The sequence below is a fragment of the Phymastichus coffea genome, unplaced genomic scaffold, assembly GCF_024137745.1.
Source record: "Phymastichus coffea isolate CEN01 unplaced genomic scaffold, Cenicafe_Pcof_1.1 PCOF00013, whole genome shotgun sequence".
In the NCBI taxonomy this organism is placed as follows: domain Eukaryota; kingdom Metazoa; phylum Arthropoda; class Insecta; order Hymenoptera; family Eulophidae; genus Phymastichus; species Phymastichus coffea.
In genome coordinates this window covers 5,353,455-5,372,068 of record NW_026706824.1, presented here as the reverse complement: position 1 = coordinate 5,372,068, position 18,614 = coordinate 5,353,455, and the positions used below count along the sequence as shown (strand labels likewise).

At 37.0% G+C, this 18,614-nt stretch overlaps 1 protein-coding gene across 12 annotated transcripts in view; it reads left to right on the top strand.

Moving 5' to 3' along the window:
• LOC131673140 (dopamine receptor 2-like) overlaps positions 1–18,614 on the top strand; it is a 923,047-nt gene that overhangs the window by 208,193 nt on the left and 696,240 nt on the right. For 10 of the 12 annotated variants that reach the window (XM_058950948.1, XM_058950902.1, XM_058950976.1 and 7 more), the window contains one exon: positions 11,879–12,110. The exons of the other annotated variants lie outside the window; for them this stretch is intronic. The gene's annotated coding sequence lies outside the window, so the exon portion shown is untranslated. The remainder of the gene's footprint in view (positions 1–11,878; positions 12,111–18,614) is intronic. 12 annotated transcript variants of the gene reach the window in all.

Genomic DNA, 18,614 nt, shown 5'->3' with positions numbered 1-18,614 from the left:
ATGTATTAGGACGTAAACAACCTTTATGGTTGAACTATGACTCAATCACTACCATTTGAGAGCTTAAAATGGGTTTCAAATGTGGATATGTTAAATTTTTTAATATCTCTGATGATAGCGACGTAGGCTATATTTTAGAAGTAGATCTAGAGTATCCACAAGAGCTGCATGATGATCATAAAGACCTACCTCTTTGTCCTGAACATACTAAACCACCCGGATCAAAACAGAATAAACTTTTGACATTGCTTTATGATAAAGAACGATACGTTATTCATTATAGAGCGTTAAAACAAGCTCTCAAATATGGACTAAAACTCAAAAAGATATATAGAGCGCTAGAATTCAAACAAAAGCAATGGCTGAAACCATATGTTGATTTAAATACTGAAAAAAGAAAGCAAACTAAAAATGAGTTTGAAAAATTATTTTACAAGCTTATAATTAATCCAGTGTATGGAAAAACGATGGAAGACGAAAGAAAACGAAAAGATCTCAAACTGATCAATCAATGGGGTGGTAGATATGGCGCTGAAGGTCGAATTGCCCAACCAAATTTCTATAGTAGTTCCATCTTTCATGAAAATTTAGCTGCTATTCAATTATCCTGGACAACTATCAGTATTAGGAAACCTATATACATCGGTCTATGTGTATTAGATCTTTCAAAAACATTAGTCTATGACTTTCATTATGGTTACATGAAGCAACGAATTGGTGAAAAATGTAAATTACTTTATACTGATACTGACAGCCTCATTTATGAAATTCAAGATGTCGATATGTATGAGATCATGAAAATAGACATTGATAAATTTGACACATCGGACTATCCTGCTGATAATCAATTTGGAATGCCTCTAGCTAACAAAAAAGTTCTTGGTGTTATGAAGGATGAGTGCAATACTGCTATTATGAGGGAGTACATTGGGTTACGAAGTAAACTGTACAGTATCGAAATAATAAATAAGGATCCCTTGAAAAAGGCAAAAGGAGTGAAAAAACATACAGTAAAAAATACAATAACTCACTCAGATTATCGAAAGTGTTTAAACTAAATGGAAATTATTAAACATACTCAATGTAATATTCGATCTAAATTACATCAAGTAATAACAGAGAGAGAGGAAAAGACAGCACTAAGCCCTCATGATGATAAACGTTGTATTTTTTATAATAATCCGGACATACTTCCATGGGGGTATTATAAAACTCTCGAAATTGCTGAAATGAAAGAAAGAGTTGAACAGCTACAAAGAAAGAGGTATAGAGAAGAAGACGAAGTGATAGAACAAAATAGTTATATAAAAAGATCCAGAATTGAAGAAAATAATTCTAGAGGGCAGCACTAGCGAAAGAATTCTACTCCTTCGATAGTTACTAGATGGCGCTGATGACTAGTAATGGAGAGGGAGAAACAATGGATACCCGAGTCTATAGAGTGGGAGAATGGTTTTAGATGAAGAATCATGAGAGAGGGGAGACTGAAAGAGTGGGAAGCGGCGGCGGCGGCTTGAGCTTTAAGAGTGGGCATGCCACTTATGAAACTAAAAGCTCACTCTTGTTCGAAACAGTTGCTCAGCTCTCACTCAAGCAACAGTCTTACCACAACCTCTAATACATCTTCCACTAACTATTGAAACAAGTAAGATATTTAAATAATTTTAGTTTATTAATACCTTAGTAATAAATAAATAAATTAACAATTAACAATTATCTCTTTCATTTTTTATTTTACAGAATGGATTTCTCAGCAATAAATAAAATTTCCAAGACGACTTTCCTTCCTCGGAAGGTGATGTCCCAACTTACATCGAATTCATTATATCAAGTTACTAAAGTTAGATCATTAACAACGAAATATGGATTTAGCGTTGTTATGACAATAGATGATGAATTTAATGTGTTCCTGCCTAAAAGGGTTAACATAGTACTCGAAAAAGATGAAGAAATGTTGAAAAACCTACATCAGACTAGTAAGAAGGAGGAGTTATTTATTTACCATATTGTCGGTTCAAACTTCGAATTTAAACATAATTGTATTTTCAACGAATAGTAATTAAATGTATTATAATACTAATGTAAATAGCTGCACTATGAATAATAAAAAAAAATATATCTGATTGAATAGTCTTTTTTCCTTTATTTAACTATCCTCTTCTTTCCTTTTGTGGAGAGGTAAAAAAAAAAAGTTCATAATGTAGCCCTTTCCAATGAATTTTATCTCAATGTAAAGGTGACTCATGAGCGACGATTCGAAAGCAAGTACCTCACAGGTGAGAGCGAAGGTTGGGGCTCTCACTATTCCTATAATTAACCCTAAGTTTCGATAGAGGACAGTCATTCGAGTTCTAATATATTTATAAGAAAGATGCATAGTATGCTTTACCATCATTCAGTGAAAAGAAATAGCTATAGCAAGACTATCCTCTTGTGATTCATCATGGCGCCTATTAGAAGAAACAAGAAGAGCATTCGATCTTCGAAGTATGTATGGTAATATTCAAATTCATCATCTTCCTATTGCAGACAAAGACTCAAGGAAAGGAGTGTGGGAGCAGCTTGCACGAGATCGAGAACGCTTCCAACGTCGTATTATGCAACTAAGTAGTATAATATCGCGAGCACTATTTAAAAAACGTATAATAATGATGAATCACATTATTGAACCTACACTAAAAAATCATTGAATAGTATATACACTTAACAAACTAAAAATCTAAATGGAGGTGGAAGAAGCAGCAAGAGAAGGTGGAAGAAGTAGCAAGTGGAGGGAGGCGGTCGTCGCGGCTAGAAAAAAAGTGTAGTAGTGGGGTAAAGGTCTTAAGAGAGAGAGAAGAGCTCGGAAAACGTCATTTGTTAGAAGAATCATCACCAGTAGTATCCACTTCCTTCTCCACTATTCTAAAGTCTTCGATAGCAAGATAGACTTAGAAATGTTAAATAAAATAGCTATGAATCCCTTTGATCCACTACCGGAGAAAAATCATTATGAACTTGAAGAAAATCATTGTTATTTAGTAACAAACTTTAAGGAAGAAGATAACAATCGAATCATTCTCGAGCTCGATGCTGAATTCCAACTTATTTTACCAGATCGAATTTCAAGAGCCATCATGAAACATTATGTTCTTTATATATTACTTTCAGATAATGTACAAAAATATTGTTTACAGATTGAATATCACAGCGCTGGTAGATTTCAATTTATTATTTAATGTAACAAAACTTTATTTTTATTTCAATAAAGTATGTGCGTTTCCTTAAAACTTTTTCAATGAGATAAACATCAGGATACATAGCTTTCTGTAGTTCTTGCTCGTAAAATCCTTCGACAATTGGATTGGCTTTATAATCTCTAAAATTATAAGTGATAGGCTTTGTCTTCACAACTCGTTGAATAGTAAAAATCTCAGTAGACCAGTTAGGAGTGTATGCTTTTTCGGAAACGTGTTTAGACTTGCTCACACGTACTTTATCGCCTACTTGGAATTTAGGGCTCTTAATGAAAAGACGTCGGTCGTAAGAGAATTTTCTCAACACCTGCATTTCATTCTCTTTAGTTACGTCTTTAGGCTTCATATCTATTGTACGATGTTTTCCATTATTGTAAGATTTCAATAAATCAGCTAGAATGTTGATCCAATATTTTGAAAGATCATTTATCATACTCGTAAGCGTAGTAACGTTAGCTTCACTAGTTTTTCTGTCGGAGGGCCCACTGGCAGATCGAATCAGCGGTGATGTGAAGAAATTAGTTTAATATAGTTGACTCTCTAAATAAATTGGAATTAATACAATTAAATATAAGCTAAATAAATTAAAATGTGTAACATACAGTACATCACGTTAAATTTTATGAATAAAAGCATTTAATTTTAAATATATAATACCTAATCATAACAGCATATGTAATTCTCTCTCTCTCTCTCTCTCCCTCCCTCTCTCTCTATCTCTATACCACTAGTTCTCTCACTCTCTCACTTCTTTCTCTCCCTCTCTCTAATTAAAAAAATAAAGCATTTTATTTATTTTAATTTATTTTATTCAAAATTTATAATAATTATTACAAAAAACAATATTATTTTATTTTATTTTGTCCTCTTTCTTCTTATGCGTTCCTACTACCTAGAGGGGGCGAGTCAGCTTTTTCGTTGTCGGTTTAGCCGGAATCATGATTATTCTACGCCGAATAGCCTCACTACTCTTGATTTGTGCCTTCTTCGGCACAGTTCTCTGTAAAATATTAAAAATATTAATTAATTTTGTTTAAAATAAACGCATAAAATATATAAATTTTATAATAAATATAAGTGTTTTCTTACCTTAGTAGACAAATCAATTGCCTCATCATGTTATAAAATGTCAAGCGAAGGCATCGATGATGTTGCAGACGCAGATGTGGTAGACGCAGACGTAGATGACGCAGACGTAGACGATGCTGATGTAGACGACGATGACAACGTCTCCGATCCTGAAGATGATGTAGATGAGGGCGACGCTGATCACGATGATTTTGCTGGAACTAATCTTTTTTTTATTTTGTCCGCTAATTCATCCTGCACCGTCTTGGCCAGCTCAGCTTTTCTCTTGCGCTCTAATCATGAGAATTCTTGTTTTTTTCTGATTATTTCTGCGCACTTCTGGTGACATAGCTGCGCCCTCACTCGCTCTTCTATGGTTTTCTCAATTTGATAGGCCAATTGTTGTGCGACCAGTCTTTCAGTATTGATTCTTTGATCCACTGAAAAATGAAAAATCTGTATAAGTACATGTATAGAATTAAATAATAATATTAATATACTTACTTCACGAACAATCGCAATAATCTAGGTAAGTTGGGCAACGTGTTGTGCGTTGCCTGCACACCTAAGCAACTGAAAATAAATAAATAAATAAATATTTAAATATTAAATATTAAATAATATAAAAAAAGACCTTACTGCGTTTAAAATAACAATGAGCAGCCGATACAGCAGCTCACGCGGGATAGCATTAGTATTCTGTAAATTATAATTAAAAATTATTAAAATTTTAGACATATAATTATTTTTAATTTTTAAAATGATTACTTACGGTTTCTAGAAGCTGACAAACATAAACGATACTTTCCATTTTCACTAACACAAATTTTTTTACACAAATAAATAGAAAAACTAATTTCACAATGTGCTATGACTAACTCGATGTTTGCCTTGAGACTCACCGTCGAAAATCCTACCGAACGCTTGTAATAATAAGAGATAATATTTTTCTACAATATGGAGTATAAAATAAAGAGGGTTGGTAGCAAAACATAGCTGCTCTCTTTTTCTCACTTCCAGAAAGTAGTGGAGAAGCTTGATCATCCTCCAACCAGCTGTGATCTACATTTGTGATAGACATAGTCAACTTAAGATAAGAAGGTAGGTAGTAAGCATAGCTGCATATGCGCTCCTCTACTCTTCCGCGCTGTGGTCCACGCTGACTCAGAGCTAGAGGGAGGGAGAGAGAGCACGCATCCTCAAGTTAGAACTATAGACAACATGCGCTCCCCCTCCTCCGCACGCTCAGGCTTAAAACCAAATGTATGCGTGTGTAGCTAATATACACAATATGCATCCTCTAAGATACATGTGGCATTGGCTCTAGTGGTAAAGCGCTAGCTAACTCCGGTTCGATTCTCCGGTCTGACTCTTCATTTTTTTCAAAAATCATCGCTATTTTCTACTCGTTTCATTTTCAATAAAGCAAGTAAATTGTCAATAATATATATTTATAACTTTTGAAAAAAATATATTTAAATTGAAATAGACTGAAAGCACTAGGTATAGGGTCCCTAGGGACTAGGAGCCCTAGTGACTAGGAGCCCTAGAAACCTTCCTCAAAAAATTATAAACAATTATTAACATTAATAATAATTAACATTGAAGCGTTAGGCCAGGGAATCAAAGGGTTAAACCAGGGACCCCCCACGAATATTGTTAATAATAATTGTTAACATTAACAATTATTATTAACAATACCCCCCGCAGGTGTGCTGAAACATAAATTGCTATACTACTCGTATATTCCACTATCTAAGGCCATAGAAATGAGAAAAGCTTCTATTCATTTTAGGAATACCGACTATGAATGTTTCAAATGGGATGTACAACCTTGTATTCATCCTGCTGATAGTTATAGATACCACAGTTATAGAACCAGTAATTATGCGCGCTTTGAAAAAGAATTAAAATTTGATGATATAACGTTTCCTGTAGAAATAAAAAGTATTTTAGAATTTGAAGAATTGAATGACATCTATATACGTACGAAATACGTTACTCGTACGCATTCTTAAAAAATTTTACTATTGAGGATCAATTGATAGTTCGCGATATTGATTGTTCAAATATTAATAAATGTAGAATCAATCTTCCTGATGATATAATTCCAAAATTCAAAAATTCGAAACGTAAAGAAGTGGTTCCATATGTAATATATACTGACTTAGAATATTTGTTCAAACGAGTTGATAATAGTCCTGCTTTTCAAGAACACGAAGTTTTTAGCGTTAGATTATGTATAAAATGTAGATATGATGATAGTAAGTCAGAGTATAGGTCTTCTAGAAAACAAATAATTGAAGAAGCGACGCCTGCTCAATGGATTATAAAACAATTTAAAATATTATTTGCTCAGTTGGAGGAAGTATATAAAAATGCTTTAGCAATGAATCTTTTCCTTATAGATGAGTATACATTTAAATGGGATATGAAGTGTCACAATTGTAATAAAACTTTTAAGGAAGAAGAAAGGAAAGTTAGAGATCATTGTCATTTAACCGGTAGATTTAGAGAAGCTGCATATAATCATTGTAATTTGAAATATAAACATCTCAATTTCATTCCAGTAGTATTTCATAATTTTACAAGCTATGACTCTCAATTTAGATTTTGAGGGAAAAATTTTTGTTCTAGCGGAGAATATAGAACGTTATATTCTTATTATATATCCTTTACAAAAAATGTTGAGGGTTATGTTATTAGTTTACGTTTTATTGATTTGTTTCATTTTAAGCCTTCATCTCTAGATAAATCAGCGTAATATTTTCCAAAGCTAGATATTGTAAAAAGAAAATTTGAGAAAGACAATTTCACTGTAAGACAAATTGATTTACTTAAAAAGAAAGTTGTTTTCGCATACGAATATAGTAACAGTTTAAATAGTCTGACAGAAAATCAATTACCTTCTATCGAAGGATTTCATAGTCAATTAACAGTTAGTGGTACATCTATGGCAGATTATATCCACGCGTAAAATATTTCGAATACTTTTTAAATAAAAGATTTAGGTTAGTATTCCGGTCTTTATCAGAAAACAGACGTTTTACTATTAGCTGATGTTTTCGAAAATTTCCATACAACCTGTATGAATGCATATGATCTTGACCCAGTACATTATTTCACAACTCCAGGATTAACATGGGATGCTATATTAAAGTGTATAACTATCGAACTCGAACTGCTATTTCATATTGATATGATCTTATTCATTCAGAAAGGCATTCGTGGAGTTATTAGCCACTATTGTAACAGACATTCAAAAGCAAATAATAAGTATATAAGTTCAGAGTTGGATAAATCCTATTATTTGGAAGGGATTAACAAACTAGAGCAGCGTTGGATGAAGTGTATAAGCCTAAAAGGAGACTATGTAGAAAAATAAAAAAGGTTTATTAAAAAAAATCAAGCAGTTTTTTGCACGGACTTTTCAAACGGCCCTCGTAAATAGATTAACTTTAAACTCTTAAGATGCAATTCGTCACAATTACCACCCACTCTCTAATTACCTGCTGCGCAACGCACACTCTCTCTACTATACACGGCTAAGGCCTATTGAATGAGAGAGAGAGAGTGCAGCATCCACGGTATACGGACAACGTACGCTGCTAGAACGTACGAGAGTGAGAGAGAGAAAGAGCAGCATTCATGCTAAACAGTGTACGCGCCTAGTCAGCATATACTTTATCAAGCTAGAGACGCTATCCCCTCTCCGAGGGCCAACACTTAGCAAGCATATAACTTAATAAAATTTATTATTTTATTATTTAATATTAAGGGGAGGGCTTGGGGGGGGGAGGGGTACGACTATGTCAAAGAACGGCTCTGGGGGGCCGTCGTGTGGCACCATCCACTACCTGATCACCCAAGATGCGTGCGTAGTACGTGTGCGCGTGTGAGCATACCCCTATGTATGTTTCAAGCCACCTGGATCCCCATGAGGTGGCTTGAAAAATACATTGCTTAACTACTGATATAGTTCTTGTTCTCAATGTATAAAAGGAAAGGATCTTCAGATACACGTCACATTCAGATAAAGATCTAGGCATATCCGTGGAATCGTTGGTTTTTTGTGGAAAAAAATCTTTTTTATATGAAGGCACGTGGTTTTAATCAACATAGTTATATTTAATGAGTCCTACAAGTTGTAGATCTATCTGTGTGACTAATTTTTTTTAAATGCTCAACAATTTTCAATGGTATAAATCTAATTTATACACATATTATTTTTTTTATAGGTATGTCTAAATTTTTATCTCAATAGATTAACTACACTCCTCGCAAAAATTAAGGAAACAAAAAAATTTGTCAAATTTTTGGCTGATTTTCAACAGGCGGTATTTCAGTGAGAAATGGTCGTACAGGAAATAAAAAAAAAGCTGTTGAAACTTGAAGACTCTAGTTTTTAGTTTTTTTGGTTAAAAATTTTTTGGAGCTCCGTATTTAATGCAATCCTTATACTAAAACGATGGTGGGGCTTGCCCTTAAATCCACCCGTAGGATCCACCGATAATAGACGGGTATGCTCCGACTAGGTCAGTATAATTGTCAATCGACCTAGTGTCGATTGACCCGCGGAGGCGGTCGGGGTTTAATCCGTCGATTGAATTAGAGGTGAAGGATATGCAACGCAAATAAAGAGCTACGTTATAATAAAACGTTGGTAGATTTATTGTGTCAGCGACAATCCTTATACAATGTGCGACCTTCTCGCAGAGGTGCAATCAGGAGTTTCCGCCGAAACTCTGCGCCGCAATATAATTGATACCGCGTGAGAGAGAGAGAATGAGTCGTACCGTACTTACGAGCTTGCGAGTTTCGTCGACGGGAGGCTATCCTCCGGATCACCCTCGCACGTGGATCAGACGGTTTTACTTCGTGCCGTCGGCTGGTCAACGAAGGGCTCCGATGCTACGCGGCTGCAGGCCTGCTGGTCGAATCACGGAGGTGGTGAGACGTCGTCGCCTCGAGCGCAATATTCGGATACCGATGTGAACACGTCGAGCGTAGCGAGACGAAAAGCCGCGATGTCCGTTCGCGCGTTCGCAGGAGGTCTTCGCTATCGTGTTTCGGCAATCTTCGGTGATTGTCGGCTAATCGCTGTACTGTCTCTCTCTCTCTCTTTCGTCGTGCCGTATAATCGTGTGTGTGTGTGTCCTCACACTTGCGTTGGCTCTCGGCGCTCGCGATGTATGTAACTTGCCGTGTTACAATACAAAGCGCAAAAAAAATTTTATCCAAATTTTTTACATTTTGTTTCTTACTGTACGGGCATGGAAAAATTTGTTCGAGCTACGCCAATACATAAGTCTTTTAGCCTGTTTATTCAGTTTCATGCTGGTTTTCGCGGAGCTCAATTACGATCATTTGTCTCCAAGATTTCGAACTTTGAATGCAAAAGGATCTTTTTGCATTCAAAATTCGATATCTCTGGAACTACTGATCGTACAGCGAGCGGACACCGAATTTCATCATCTGCATAAAATTTTCGATGAAATACAGTCAAACGTTAGTAAAGAGAAAAATTTTTTTCCATCTCTAACATTGAATTGAAAAAAGTGAAAAAAAGTGACATTTTCCCCTTTTTTGGTTACTTGACTGTATCTTCAGTAATATGGGCGGAAAAGGTACGGTTAAAGAGAAATTTTACAGTATAATGTCCCCAAAGAACCCCCTAAATTTTTGGAGCGATCGGTTCAGCGGTTTTTCCCGACCAATTGATCAAAATTTATAAAAAATTAAAGGAACAAGGTTTTTGTTCCTTAACTTGAAGCAAACTTTTTAAAAATTAAAAAATTCCATTTTTTTTCGTCTGTTTACACAATTTTGTGTCTGTTTACGATTAATTTTGAAAAAAATTGAAAAAAAAACATTTTTTTTCAAAAATCAAAAAAATATTTTTCAAAAATAAAAAAACAATTTTTTCCACTGACTATAAAATATTGTTCTCTAGTGATTGATGACCGATTTACCGCGGGCATTAGCGTTATCCTAAGCATACCACGTGGAGGTTGTTCGGTCGGATTTATGCTTCTTTTGTGCTTACGTACGTGTGCGAATGATTTTTGGAAAGAAGAGACCCCATGGCTCATCAGCTCCACAGTATTTTACGACTCCAAACTCACTTTCCAAAGTGTGTGTGTGTGTGTATGTTTAGTATCGAGTATTTCCGCCTCTACTCTGAATCTCAGCTTGCAATCGCTGCCGCATATTCGAAATGCAATTGCGGATCATCCGTTGAGGAATCTGACGCCAAACTCTTATCAAAGCAATCTCTAATTCAGCTAAATTTCGGAGTTTTGGGTAACTCTGACGCAATCGGTGGCCCAAAATGTCCCAGACATGCTTAATTAGATTGAGGATCAGGACTCATTGCAGGATGCCTTAACAACTGAATGCCGTTTCTCTCGAAGAATCGACGAGTGATGTTCGCCGTATGAGGCCTTGCGTTATCCTGCATAAGAATGAATCTTCTCACGTTTCTCTATATTGGTAACACATGAGGTCTCAGAATCTGGTCAATATAACGCTTGGAATTGAGGTTATCTCGAACAATAACCAAAGGAGTTCGAGATCCTCGTGAAACTCCCGCACAAACCATTACTAATCCTCCATTGTAAGCGGCTACTGAACGCATCAAGCGTTGTGCATAACGTTCTCCTGTACGGCGCCAAACTCGAGGTCTTCTGTCGTTACCATACGGACAAAATCGAGATTCATCTGAGAAAAGAACATTGTTCCAGTTTCTCGTGGGCCAGTTCACATGGTTACGAGCATACTGCAAACGAGCTCTACGATGTGCAGCGGTCAACATCGGCCCACGAGCAGCATTTCGAGCACGCAGTCCAGCTTCGTGAAGGCGATTCCTTACTGTTGTTCGAGAAATGTTTCGAGGTGGTCTTTGTTGTTGTCGTTGTCGTTCTTGTTGTTGTCGTTGATGTTGTTGTCGTTGACGGTTGGGGAAGTTTTGGGCGATGATGTTTGCTGGAGCAAAAGGTTCTTGAAGGGCGTGTCGAATGATTGCTCGATCGTCTCGGCGATTCGTCTCTCGATGTCGGCCTTGTCCAGGGCGTCGCTCGAATCGATTTGTTTCCAGGTATCGGTTGTAGGCACGAGACACTACCGAGGGACTGACACCAAGTCGTTCATCCACCTGCCGATACCTATAACCCTCCTGAACAAGAGTTACTAGCTTAGCGACTTCTGGGGCAGATAAATGCAGCCTCGGAGGCATTATGAAAAAAATTAATGTTTACGAGAATCAAGCAGCCGTCAAAAAGTTCTTTAGAATTTTTCGAAAAGAAAAGTTTAATTTTGAAAAAAACTGTTGAGTGGTTTTTTACTAAAAAGTCGAAGAGTTTAGAAAAAGACTTTTTTTTTATCACGTTTTGGCTTCACAGGAGACGTTAAAAACTTATCGCGGAATTTCACAGACCGAGTAATGGATACGTCTTAGGGGTATCAACTTTGATTTTTTTTAAATCAATTTTTTTTAAGCGTAATTGAGGCTTGAATGTATCCATGACCTAAATGAATCAAAATGAGTGACTAATCGATCATTAATTTTTTTTCAGTAAAGAAATTGAAAATTATCATTTTCTTGGGTGTTGCTACACTATTGGATAGATATATATATATTAGACAACTAAAATCATAGGAACTAGCATTGTCTCGCGTGCTACTACAGCATTGTATAAAAAATATATTGGACCAGTTGATCTGATCAGATTCAGAGAAAAAGTGATTGGCCACATCACGAAGCGAATAATGTTTTGGACCAATTTATATTTACAATAATAATACGAAGTGAGTAATACTTTTTATGTAACCAAAAAAAATACTAGACATCGCGACGCGAAAATTACGCGTCTGAGAATATATATATATATATATATATATATATATATATCTCTATTCTGCTTAACTTATTTATGTTATGAAAGAGACTAGAATAAATATTATAAATGTAAACATCCATAAGTGTATCCATATGCTTCCCCACTACATTAAAGAGAATCGCTATTACATTTTTGCTTCTAATAAATAAGCGAAGAACGTTATAAACGTTCAATTATTTATTTTACAAAAACGATATCGAGTATCGAATTATAATTAACACAGATTTCATTATTGACGCGCGAACGGGCCGGGGTGCTCGAAAGCCTGACTACCGCCCGAGTCTAAGGCCGCTCGGCTGTTAAAAGAGCCTTCGTACGGGACAAACTCGTCTCGCGCGAGTTGTCACCTATCGATTGGTAGCAGAGCGTGGTTTTCAGGCTTGGTCTTTTCGCTTTTCCCTCGCGTTGATAACATTTTCGATAGTTTATCGAATAACCATATAAATTTATTTATATACGTATATTGGGTAGCACGAGTATTAATGTAATAAGTATTAATACACTATACTATTAGTATATATGTATTATTGATTAGTGTGTAATATATAGTATTACATAGTGTTAATATATTGACGCGTATTAATTAATATTAATACATATTAATTAATCCGCCGTCTTTTTCATCATTATTAATATTAATTTTTTTCTCTCATATCTCGAAACGCGATACGGGTGAATAGGACGCTCGTTCTTGAGCAAGCTAAAGCCACGCCGGAGACGCGGAAAAATTGATTTTTCACACGATCGGGCGCTCAGGAATTCATCGGAGTTTCGCTTTTGGTCGCGTAAGCGTAATCAGAGTCTTCGCGTCTGAAACCGGGTGCGTCTCTTTTTCCGTTCCTACATTTCATGATTAGTTGACGGAATAGCATTGGCAACGTGATCCTTTGCTTACAAATATTTGAAAGTCAAAACGCGGCTTAGGAAAATTCCCTTGATTTATGAACGATCGTTTAAAATATTCTGTTGTAATAGGGGACTGATACTTGGCATTATCCCGTACCATTCAGTTATTAAAATTTCCCTTAATTATTTTTATTTTTACTTTTACTACTAAAAGTATTTATTAATTTAAGAATAATATATTTATTAGGAATAATATTTTATTAATATAATTGATTTATTGTAACGGGGGGATAAATCTACAAAATGAGAAATTTATTTAAGAGAAAAACTCCCACGATGCAGAGCAAACCGCCGCTCCGTTAACACGTATGTTAATACGTGTATTCGCCTTAACGTCAGCTGACTTAACTTAGTTGTCTTCGATCAAGCGGAGTTGAACTCACCTTAAGTCACGTGCCTTGTGACACTCGATGAGTTTTAAGTGTAAGCGACTTTACTCCTAATTCACTTAATCCCCTAGCTGTAATCGGATTAAAACCTAAGCCATTTTCAATTGCTAAAACTACTAGGAAAATTATATGACGAAATCGGCGAATAAGTTGAACAGATTTTATTAATAAAAAATCTCTACAGTCTTTGTCGGGCCGAAAGACTGACGCACGCGAATAGGATTTACAATTAAATAATTTTCAGTAAAATTATCAACTGCCTCTGGTCCTGGATTATCAGCTGCGCTGCCTCGTACCGCCTATCAGCTGCAAATCTGCTCCTACCGTAACGCTGCAATCTGTTGATCACGTTGTTGCACTCGCGCGCGTAATTGTTCTGGATAAAACTATTACTCGGCGAGAAAAACAGTGCAAACAAAATTCGGCGATATCCACTCGTATCAACAGCTGAGTCGTAACTGCCAATTCAAAAGATCGCGCGCCCCCTCTCTCTTTCAATACTTAGAACTAACGCGCGAAAATCAGAATCGCGAACGGTTCGATTAATTGAATCTACTACCGTTGCATTATTGATAATGGAACAATACCAATTAATTATTAAAATAAAAACTTTATTATATAAATATATATATATAATAAATTGTTACTGATTGATAATAATAATTAGTATTTTGTTGATAATAATTATTTGAATAAATTATTATCTTGTTAGGAATTATTATCATTGTATTATCGGCTTTATTCATTTATTATTATTATTAAAAAAAAAAAAAAAAAGAGAGAAGAAAAAAATATAAGACCTAGGACCATAACGAAATGGAGTCGGCTACTCTACAGTTATTGACTAGTATGTCGGCGAGTTTTACCCTACAGAATATAGTACAAGGGATTACGGAGTTCGATGGGAAAACTGTGCCGCTCAAAGACTTCATCCAGGATATCCGCAATGGAAGAGCATTGATTACAGATCCACAGGAACAGAATTTTGTCCGCTTACTAATTGCTAAACTACGAGGACCCGCACGTGACTGCATTTATGGAAAATCCATTAAGGCAGTTGATGACTTAATCAGGATCTTAAAGGAACGATTCGCACGTTGCAAAGACTTCGCTTACTACAACTCCAAAATCCATAGCCTGCGTATCTAGCAAGGGGACACTGTTGGGGACTTTCATGACAGGATAAACATCCTTTTGAACTGTGCACAGAACGCGCTGAAAGAAGAGCTCGGAGAAGAGTACACTGAGACGATGATGACTCCAATGCGCAACTCAACTATTAAGACTTTCATAGATGGATTGACAAAAGAAATTGGAGACTTAGTGGACATTAAACAGCCTAAAACCTTGGAGGATGCTTATAAAGAATCATTGCGTATAGAAACAAGAAATAAGTCAAGGGCGAGGCATGGGGAGTTGAACCCTAATAAATGGACGAATTTATTGCGCAGCCTCAATGTTAACTTCGTTCAAGGTCAACAAAACGACCAAGAGGAACAATTAGAGGATGAGTGGGATGAATTACCCGCAGAAATCCAACAATTATTTGTACAGAGAAATCAAGGACAGCAATCGTATATGAATAATCAAGGACAGCAATCATATACGAATAATCAAAGACAGCAACAGAGTTGATCTCAAGGGCAGAAACCGAACCAAAATAGGAATTGGAAGCCTCGTTACAAAAATCCTCAGGACAGTGGACCACACGCAGCACGGTTGTATAACCCAGATACAGACTCTTATCATCCGTCTGGAAAACGCTATGGAACAATAGCTTACGACCAGTAGCAAAGAGGCGAGCTTAGACCTAATCCAAAGTACTAGCAACATAATTATGCAAGTAATTTAAACTCAGATGGGGCTCGCCCAGCAGTGAATGGAACGGGCCCCTGTCATACGTGCCGCCAGAATCAAGAGAAAGTTCAACCGAATGCAAAGACGATGTTGACCGAAATTCAGGAAGTATCGACGTCCGAAAAACCGGGAGTACCCCCAGCAAAAGTGATGACGATACTAAGAAATTCATAATCGTTAATGAACCAGTTATCGCAGTTGTCTCAAATTGGGGGGTCGGCACGGGAAATAATCAGATCTATGTGCCAACAAGAGTAAGGTTTCGTATACCAGAGACCAGTAAAAAGTGGACCGTGTTCATGGTTGATAATGGATCGGCCGTGAACTTAATTAAGTTTAGTGCATTAAATTGGACTACGAGGTTTGATCCGAGGGAGGTCACTACCTTGAGCGGTATTACGGCACACACCGTTCCGACCATAGGTACGGCGATATTAACGATTAATGGAAAATCCGCAAAATTCCACATAGTATGGAATAATTTTCCTATTGAAGAGGACGGGATGTTAGGCAGAGATTACTTGATCGATACCAATGCAGTGATTTCGTATTATCATAACAGCCTAATGGTAAATAGCGACGTAATGAACCCGATATCGTTTTTACCGAATGATGTTCCCATTGACCGATTACAAGATGACTTGATACAAGCTATGAGTATTAGAGCTCGTGAAGATGAGGTATCGGATATTGAAACTACAGCGGACCTAGACAGAGGAATAGAACGACTGGGTTGTAACGAAAACGTGAATAATAAGATTACAAATACCAAAGAGGGACTGCCGGTTGGCACGGTACGATATACATTAGCACCAAGGACTCGCCAAGTTATACAGATTAATTTACTGAAGAGCACACTCGCGGAAGGGTATTTACGTAGAATAAATGTGGCGGATGATAAAGTGTTTCTTGGGGAAGGCATAGTCATTAACGACCATGAGACCTGTAAGATTATGGCCATCAATACCCACGAGAGAGAAGTAACCATAGAAGTGGACCTAAAGGAAATTATTCCATTTGAATATTACAAGTCGGAATTCTCTAGTGACACGAATTCAGATCAGGAAGGTAGCCTTCAGGGATCGTGGACTATGGACCAACCCGAGAAACGGCGTAATCAATTATTGCAATTGATTAGAACAGGACACCTTAACTCGCACGAGCTTAAGAGTATTAAACGGCTGTTGAAGAAATATCCGAATGTGTTTTTACTCCCTGGAGAACCTTTACCATGTACTAACTTGATAGAACATGAAATACACTTAGAAAACAGAGTACCAGTTAATACCAAACAGTATAGGCATCCTCCTGTGCACCGAGAATTTATATCGGAACAAATAAAAAAACGCCTAAGGAAAGGAATAATCGAAGAATCTAACTCACCTTATAAGTCGCCGCTCTGGATTGTTCCTAAAAGCCCGGCAAGTGATGGCACACCAAGGTGTAGGATGGTCATCGACTTTAGAGAATTAAATAAAAAGACTATTGGTGATGCCTACCCTTTACCCAATATTGCTGGTATTCTAGATCAGTTGGGAGGTTCGATGTATTTGTCGACGTTTGATTTAATCAGTGGATTTCAACAAATTCCCTTAAGAGTTGAGGACAGGGAGAAGACGTCATTTTCAACTTTTGATGGACATTTTCATTATATCAGAATGGCGGAAGGACTAATGAACGCGCCAGCGACGTTTCAACGAATGATGAATGCGTTGCGGTGAGGACTACTGAATGTAGAAATGTTAGTGTATTTGGATGACGTGATAGTTTACGCTAAGAATTTACACGAACATGTAGTTAAGGTAGGGAAGTTGTTTGAGAGACTTACCGACGCAGGATTAGTCTTACAACCGGACAAGGTAAATTTCCTACGTCAAGAAGTAAAATTTTTGGGACACATTGTTGGTGCGCAAGGAGTTCAGCCGGACCCTAAATTGATTGAAGCCGTAAAGAAATTTCCAATGCCCAATGGAGTGAAAAGTGTCAGATCTTTTGTTGGACTCTCCGGATATTACCGTCGATTTATTCAGGACTACTCGAAGATAGCCAAGCCTCTCAGTGACTTAACAAAAAAAAATCAAGCATATAACTGGGGACCGCCACAGGAAGAGGCTTTTGAAAGGCTGAAGCGGATGTTTTGTGAGGCCCCTATCCTAGCTTTTCCTGATTTTAAGAAGACTTTTACCTTAACCACAGATGCTTCGGATTATGCGATAGGAGCGGTTTTATCACAAGAAGTGGATGGTCATGAAAGGCCTATAGCATATCTTTCTAGGTTGTCAAATAAAGCAGAAAGAAACTATACTACGACGGAAAAGGAGTGTGTTGCAGTTTTATACGCAATGAATCAGTTTAGACCTTATCTCTTATGCAAGAAATTTACCCTGATTGCTGATCACGAACCTCTAAACTTTATGCATAATCGCAAGGACCCAGGACAAAGGCTTATGAGATGGATGTCTAAGTTCACAGATTACCAATATACATTCAAGTATAAACCTGGAAAATTAAACTGCAATGCAGACACACTTTCAAGGAATCCGATTAACTTACAGGAGTATTTGGACGAGAAGGCTCGGAAAGAAAAAGAGCTGAATGAAAATATTCCGAAGATTCAGGTAATGATGCTAAAACGTAAGACCGGAGGAAAAGAAATTGACGAACAAGAGACAGGAGAGCCACGGGAATCGATTGGTAAACGTAAGAGGGCTCATACGATTTCAAATGAGCCAAGGACAAGAGGAAGACCTGTTGGGGCCAAAACGAATAAGGAAAAACCAAATTTAGATCATAGTACCGTTGCTGAAAGAACCCGAAGCAAGAAGCCCGTGAAAACCACAGAAAAAACTCTCCGATTACCGAATAAGCCCAGACCCGGCACTTCTAAACTCAAATTGGGAGTTGAAAAAGGGACTAAATTAGACAAGGATAAACCCTTACCCAAGAGGCTAAAGGCGTTACGAAAAACTACATCGGATGCGGCAATAGATGATCCCGGATTGAAAACCGGTGAATCGGTCAAGGAAATCTCGCCTAAAGTTACAGAGCGTGAAGGAGTAACGTCGACTGATGAATCTGCCATCGAAGTTGCCGTGAAGGAGATCGATAGCAGCGAGTTCGTTAAAGATTCATCTTTTGGACAATACCTGCTGAATGGACGACACAAACGGGTCCAGGATATTTTAGATCGACTGGAGAAGGAAAACATTAGTGCCAGTGTTTCAGACTCCGACAGCGAAATCGGAATGAAACAAACAAGC